General features: G+C 42.9%; 1 protein-coding gene across 3 annotated transcripts in view; it reads right to left on the bottom strand.

Annotated features, from left to right (window-relative positions):
• DNAJB4 (DnaJ heat shock protein family (Hsp40) member B4) overlaps nucleotides 1-7431 on the bottom strand; it is a 39032-nt gene that overhangs the window by 22615 nt on the left and 8986 nt on the right. The window contains exon 1 of one of the 3 annotated variants that reach the window (XM_006021613.3): nucleotides 5488-5699. The exons of the other annotated variants lie outside the window; for them this stretch is intronic. The gene's annotated coding sequence lies outside the window, so the exon portion shown is untranslated. Of the gene's footprint in view, nucleotides 1-5487; nucleotides 5700-7431 lie in introns of those variants that run through there. 3 annotated transcript variants of the gene reach the window in all.

Below are 7431 nucleotides of genomic sequence, written 5' to 3'. Positions count from 1 at the left end.
CTGCTTAAAATAAATGTTAAACAGATTTACTGGCCTTTGAATTCCTAATAGAAGTTATGTCACAAAAATATTAGGACTAGTTATCAAAGCCCTTAAACAGGGAGGTCTATTTTCTGCTTTACAAAAATATCCAAAGATTTTAATCACGAAAGCGATACTCAAAAAATGAGAGAATTCCAGCTCCAGGTTTAAAGTGCCATCGTTGGCAGTTCCTCAATATGAGGACAATAGTCTTCTGGTAACTAAGGAAGCCATCATGCAGTCTGTAGATAACTGAGGAGGCAGATTCAAGACCCACATATTTAACTATGGATGTGGCAAATAGTTCTGATAGGAAGGAGTACATCCTGGTGATGTCGGATTACAGCCTTTTTGCTTTGTGTCTCTTGTCTATCAACCTCCCTAATGAGGCAACCTTGCTGAAAATGATCAATGCTCCATCACCATTGATCAGTGGTACATCATGGTGCCACTGGGGCCAATTCAGTACCTGCATCTCCCAAGTATATTAATATTGCATTTCTTCAGATTGACCTTCAAGGTGCTCTAAAATCCCTTCTTGTGCCCACCTCTAGAGCAATGACAACTGGTGAGTTGGGAGTATAAGACCTGTTTTAGGGCCTTGTTATCAAGCATCCTTATGTCATCCTTGCTCCTGCAAGCAGTTGAACCATCAGTGAAGCTAATGATGCTACCAGTGGACTGAATCAGACAACTGTCAGATCCCAGTTAGTCGGCTACATATGTCAGTGGTGTTTCTCCTGGCCGACCAGATGGCTTTTCAGTTTATTATAAATCATAACTCCAGAAAACTGCTTTAAAAATCAAAACAATGAATAACTTACTTGCCAAACTTACAGGCTCCACTTGAGTTGCCAATGACTCCACACTACTTTCATTTGCTCTCACGTTGCATTATTCAGTTGCAGAGTACTGAGCCCCTGTATGGGGCAGTCTTTTCCCTCTCCCCTTTTTTCTCTTGTCTTTTTTCTTTCCCTCTTCTCTCCTTCCTTCTCTTCACTTTTTTCTTTTTCTTTCTCTTTTCCCCTCTTCTCTCATCTTCTCTCCTTTTTTCTATTTTCCCTCTTTTCTCTTTTTCTTTCTTTCTCTCCCTTCTTTCTTTCCCCCTTTCTCTCACCTCTTTTCTTCTCTTTTTCTGTTCTATCACAACTTGCTTAACAAAAAAAGAATACACAACAAAGGTAGTATATGAAGTTGTAGTTATTGTCACCAGGTTTAGAATTTTTAGAAAACCTGGTATTTATTAAAAAAAAAAAGCAACATTTATGATTATTAACTATATCAATATGCAGTGCATCCTGCCATCTACCCCGCCTCGTCCTGGCTTTGTTTTTCTGGCATACCAGCACTCCGGCACCTTACAAGGTAAACATTGCAGGGTTTATTTGCACTCTGGCCAAAAAGTTGCTTACCCCAATATATAAGGACTTACTCAACCCAGTTTCATGATTTTTGTGGAAAAGGTTAAAAATAGTGGTTTCCACAATTTTGCACAAAAAAAAATCAGAAAAAATAAAATGCTGGCTCTCCAGTGGGAGCTAGCAGCTTCTGTGCTCTGGCCTTGCAGCCCATCGGGGGAGGGGGTGGGGAGCCACTGGCATGAGGGAGATCAGCCAAGATGGTGGCCATCCACTCCTCCCTCCGATGCTGATTCGCTGAGAAGACTGCCTTTCATGCAGGAGCCCATGATTTTTCCTTTGCCTCCAAGCACTTTAAATAGATCCCTAATTATACAGAACATCTTTGTGGCTGATTTGCCTTTTTATCATACTATAAATCAAATGAACATGTGGCATGTTAAATTTTGTAGTTCAATTAACACATTGATCATACCAGCTAAATACAAACATTCTAAAAGCCCAAGCCTGATTCAATTTGATCTTTCCAGGTTAGTCTAACCTGCATAGATTGAACCGAGAAGCAAGTGAATAGAAGTTTACTTTTGATTCTGGAAATGCAGCCACATGCCTGCAGTGACTCAAGCCAGAAACTGGGGGAGGGGGGGTGTTGCACTAGAGCAAGCCCTTACTTTCCTTTGGCAGTAGTTGGAAGGCTGGAGGGAAGCTGAGCTGAGCTGAGCTGACGGGGAGTATGGCCAGGCCCCGGCAGATCGCTGAGTGTGATTGGGGAGGGTTTAACCTACCCCCACCTCCTGGCCTGCACAGTCCCCAGCCAGGGTGCGCCTGGAGGGGGAAGGAGGAAGCAGCCCTTGCCAGGCTTTTCCCCATTCACCACTCAAGTGCAGGGGGCATGGCCAGATGCTGGCCCCCGGCTGCCACGTTGAGGCAAAGGGGGTGAGGGAGGGGAACCCTGTCAGGATTCCACCCCCCACCTTCGAGCAACGAGTCAGAGGGGTAGCTGCGCCCCTGCCAGGCAGACCCCAGCTGGGATTCCATGACAGTGGGAGAGGAGGAGAGGGAAGGGGGATTAAACCCCTCTTCCCTGTTTCACCCTGCTGGCCCCAGCTGGGGCATAGCCAAGCTCTCTGCTCAAACAGGGAAGGAGGGAAAAAACCCTGGCAGGGGCTGTCCATTGTCCCCGCTCGAGCAGAGCATGGTGGGGGAAAGAAGGGTGGCAGCCCCACCATGCAGACCTGGGCTGAGGTCCTGTGGATCATGGACGGTGTTTAAATCCCCCTCCCTCCCCTCCACCTGAGCTTGTGGGCCTATGCCCCTGTCCCCTCTACTTCAGCAGGCAGAAAAATCTGGCAGGGGCTGCTCCTCCCCCACCAGGCAGACAGGGTTGCTGCATCCCCAGCCAGGTTTTTCACCCTCACCCCCTTGTCAGTCAGCCCTCACTGCTCTGGCTAGAGAGCAGAGGGGTAAAGCCAACCCTGTCCTGCTCAAGCAGACAGCACAACTCAGCCCAAGGCTGCAAAGCAACCTGGGATGCTGGGGGACGGTGATTTAACTTGAACCAGGAAGGGGTCTGGGACAGAAGTTCCATAAACTGGTTGAACCTAAATCAATTAAATTCTGATACTACATTCAACCAGATTTATCTTAACACAGTTTCGGCCATTTTTAAATTGGTTTCTGTGCGCTGAACTTCTGTTCTGTAACAGGTTTAAACTAGTTTCTGATCACTTAAACTGGTTTGTGTGTAACTTCTCTCCCTAGCGACTACAAAATATAGGCTGCTATAAACATTTTAAAAAATGGTGCTTTACTTTAAGCTCAGCATGCTTCCGTGCTGACCCTATAGCATGCCCAGGAGAGGAATCATGTTAGTTGGACCCAGCTTGCCCAGTGTCTATATAGATTGGGTGCTTTAGTGGGGCCTTTTTGGTGCTTTCATCTAATAGCTGATTAAATCAGCTATTAGATAAAAGTGACAACAAGTCCCACTGAAGCACCCGATTTATACAGATGCTGCAGATCCAGGTTCAACTAATGCACTGCTTCTTCCAGTAAAGTGTGTCCCTTTTGCATTTTTTTTTAAACGTCTGTAAGCAGTTTTAATGATTGTCAGGGCCCAGAGAAGGATCACATTTTCAGTGCTTTTAAATGTAAGCAAACAAGACTAGATACTTGTAAAAAAGCATGAAATATTTTATCCACAGAGAAGGTGGGTGGCTTAACAAAGCAGATCACAGGCCCACATAAATTTGCAGAGTCCTTATTTAAACGCTATATTCATTCTGACCCTCATTCAACTAAAAAAATATATATTCAATAACTACAGGCATAATGTATCAAGTTTAAATCAGACCTCCCCTGTGAAATCAATAGAAAGCTTTGCTTCAGAACTGAAGGCTTAGTATTTCGTTTTTCTGTTTGTTATTATATTACAATAACTCTCATTACTCTATTATGTGAGCATGTTATTACTGTATAACAAGCCAATACAATAAATCTATAATTAATCATCTTATTTCCATAGGAGACTTTCAGCTGTACGTACCACTGAAGGTAAGCAATACATATGGTACTGTATAATATTTGCAAGGAGGCAGATACCTTCACCCAGGTCACTGAAAATTCTTACAAACTGATTAGCAATGGAGGTTTTATACTTAGCTATACTCCACAGAATAAATTGCCCTTAGCAAATGAGCTAGTGTAGTCACATTTCTTTTGTTAGTTCTTATGTTGCTTTTTCTGTTGCCTAGCATAATCACCTATAAATTTACCCACAGGAGAGAAGAATTACTCAGAAGAACTCCACATAGATAACTCAGAGGATTCCAAGTTATGATCCACCATCCTGTGATAGGAAGGGAAGTGTCACACTTCCCTTCTGGAAACAGTCTACACATACATGCCTCTTTGTAAAAACATATGTCCATCTTGATTGGGATATATTGATGTGGACATGGCCACAAATTTAGATTATGAACTGATTACATCAATAAACTGAAGAGTCTGATTATTCATCCTGTCGGGGGTGGGTGTTACAGCTGTGGTCCCTGCCTGCTTGACACTTCACTGAATAGATCCGTGGGGAAAACTGGATGTACCTGTTACCGCAAACCTCTGATGTACTTCTCTCTCCTGCCATGTCTTGATGTATGGGTTTCTTTATCTGAAACCTTGCGAGTTGGCTAGAGGCTGGAGGATGACTCTACCTGGTCTCCCAGATGGCCTTTCTTTTCCCCCTTACACTCCACCCTAACCACATCCAGAATGACATGTCAGGGCCTGGATCTTGCGTTGGCTAAAGATACCACTGGCCACTACTTGCTGTTCCCTAAATAAGTTTTATGAATTAGGCCCCATCATTTGGGATTTCTGCGTCCATCCTTAAATCAATTCAATACAGCCTCCCAGGCCCGATCAGTTAGTAAGCCAGTTTAGATTATGAGACACCTGCCTTAGACCAATTCATCACTGGTTCCTTGGCTAAATAATCTCAATTGAATCACAGAAGTAGGGTCGGAAGGGACCTTGTAGATCTTCAGGTCCGACCCCCTGCCTGAGCAGGAAGAAAACTGGGCTCAAATGACTCCAGCCAGGTAGGCATCAAGCTGCTTCTTAAAGACCCCCAGGGTAGGAGCCAGCTGGAGCCTAATAAAAGAAAAATTGGTCTACTAAGGGTCCATTAGACAATAAATCAGAATCAGTTTGTCCCTGATTCTGATTCTTGGGTTAATCAAATCAAACCAGCCCCACATCAATTAATCCAAAGAAAAAAAGCAAAATACAATTCAATTCCTTCCCGGTTCTGGGTTCAATCAAATTACCTCGGTCCTCCAAGTGTTCATGGAGCAACTGAACAAAAGTAATTCCTCCCATTCAGGGGTCAGGTAACTTGAAATCAATTTTTGCTAGGGGTTCTACCCTGCTCTGACTCTTCAGGGTCAGGATCAACTTGTTTTCATGGGGAGAGGAGCTTTCCCTATTGCTGCCTTCCCAGTATGTAAAGTGAGAGCCCCCAATCCCACAAGCAGAAAGAATAAAAGAAAAAAACCCAAACCCAAGGAAAATGGGCAAACTCAAAAAGGGGCAGGACCCCTTTAAGACTCACAGTCCTGGCTTCCACCTACGTCACTTCTGTCTCCTCCTGGCTGTCCTGGAACACTTCTCCAGCACAGCACACGTCCCAGGTTCTGTTAGTGGCTCTCTGACCATTTTGCCCCATGGGCTCACTTGCTGTCCCTGCTGTTGTCTGCAGGATGCAGTCAGCAGAGAACACCTCCAGCATCTCCCTCTTCTTCCAGCTGCAGTCCTCTGGCCACCCCTCTCCAGTGCTGGAAATACTCATGCTCATGCTTCTTCCACCAATCCAGAGGGAGCACATGCTTCAAAAATGCAGCAGCATGCTGCATTTCCCTCGGCACCTGGGGTAAGTACTCCTTGCTCAATCTTCTCAGGGCTTTTCTCCTGCCCTGCTCTCTTCTGGTCACAACTTCCTTAAGTCTTTTTCTGATGAATATCTTTATTTTAACATAGCCTACTATCCATAATTCAACCCTGCAGCCTTAGATTGGTCACATCTTTGCTACAGCAGTCAGTACATCACAAAATCTGTTGCTCTGACCAGCTGCTTCATTTCTAAATCAGTCTTAAAAATGTCAACTGCATTCCTTTTACTACAGCCACAATTGGCCTTCTTATTCCTTTTACTATTTCCTTCCTTCCCATTCCTCTCTCTTCAGTTCTCTCAGGCAAGAAGGTAGGGAAGGTTGGCACCTTCAAACTAACTGGTACAGAGGCATGACTTTTGTAGGCAACAACCTGTTTTGTCAATGCCAGGATGCCTAGACTTCAACTAAAAAACTCCCTTGTGTTCGATTATACTGGGGTTTTAAGGTTTTCCTAATGATGTGCAGTGTCTCACAGTAACAGGTAAATGTATATTCTCTTAAACATTATACATACACAAAAGTAGGATACGTATTTTTTTCTGTAACTATTAACACTCACAACATGCATTTTAATACTATACAGCAAGGTACCTTTATGCTTTGTAGACATACTGCACTTTGAGATTTTAATTATTATCCAATTTCTATATGCTCTCTAAACTACACAACCAAGTGGATAGTAAAAATCTGGCCAGAAAGTACTAAAGAACTCTTTGTCAGACTCAAATGTGAACAATTCCTAATTATCTAGAAGATAACATAAATCTAGTCTCCAAAAACTGGTCATTAGAGTTGAACTGAAACATAACTTTAAGGTAGGTGTTGTCTACTGTTTTGATCGCACTTGTGAGAACCAGGAATTCAAATTCTAATCCTGCTCACATGTACTGTTTTGAGTTGAATTGGATAAGCCACTTTTCTTTCTCCGTTTCCCATAATCAATAAATTTAGTGCACAGCAATACTGTAGAAACGTAATAAAATTTTTCACTTTAAAGATGATTAAAATATTGTTGTTCATTGGATATATGATAATTCATAAAGGATTATGGAAAGTTCAGCAAGCCATATGCTCTTCTGTATGAAATAAAATGTAAGTGACAACTCCATCCTTTTAATAGACTAGTAATCCAGTCTATTTGTACTGCCAGCTATCTTGCAACACATGCTTATATATATATATCATGCAAAATTTCAGTTTTCAGCATTACTAGATTTAGATATGACATATTTAGCAATGGGTCACCAGCAACTAGGCTGCCTATTCTTCTTTCCATCTGATTTTGTGCACAATTGATACCTTGTTTCCTAATTTTTCAGAGTTCTGCTATAGGTATATAAATATTGTTTTTAAAATATTCATTTAACCTCCTCTAATTATATAGGTTAAATAATTAACAGATAACACAGCTGCTGTTGGGAGCTGCTTCCGGCTTCCAGAGCCCTTTGACTGAGGGGAGGAGGCAAGCCCAGCCAGACAAGGCAACCCACATGAAGCCCTGCCCTGGGAGAAAGGGAGCACCTGTGAACAAGCAGCTAATTGTTTAATTGCTGAGTTATTAGGCTCCTGCTGTTTTTCTCTTAGGCTATGGGGATTAGTCTCCC

Source organism: Alligator sinensis, unplaced genomic scaffold, assembly GCF_000455745.1.
Source record: "Alligator sinensis unplaced genomic scaffold, ASM45574v1 scaffold952_1, whole genome shotgun sequence".
Classification (NCBI taxonomy): domain Eukaryota; kingdom Metazoa; phylum Chordata; order Crocodylia; family Alligatoridae; genus Alligator; species Alligator sinensis.
This window is presented reverse-complemented; position numbering and strand designations above follow the sequence as displayed.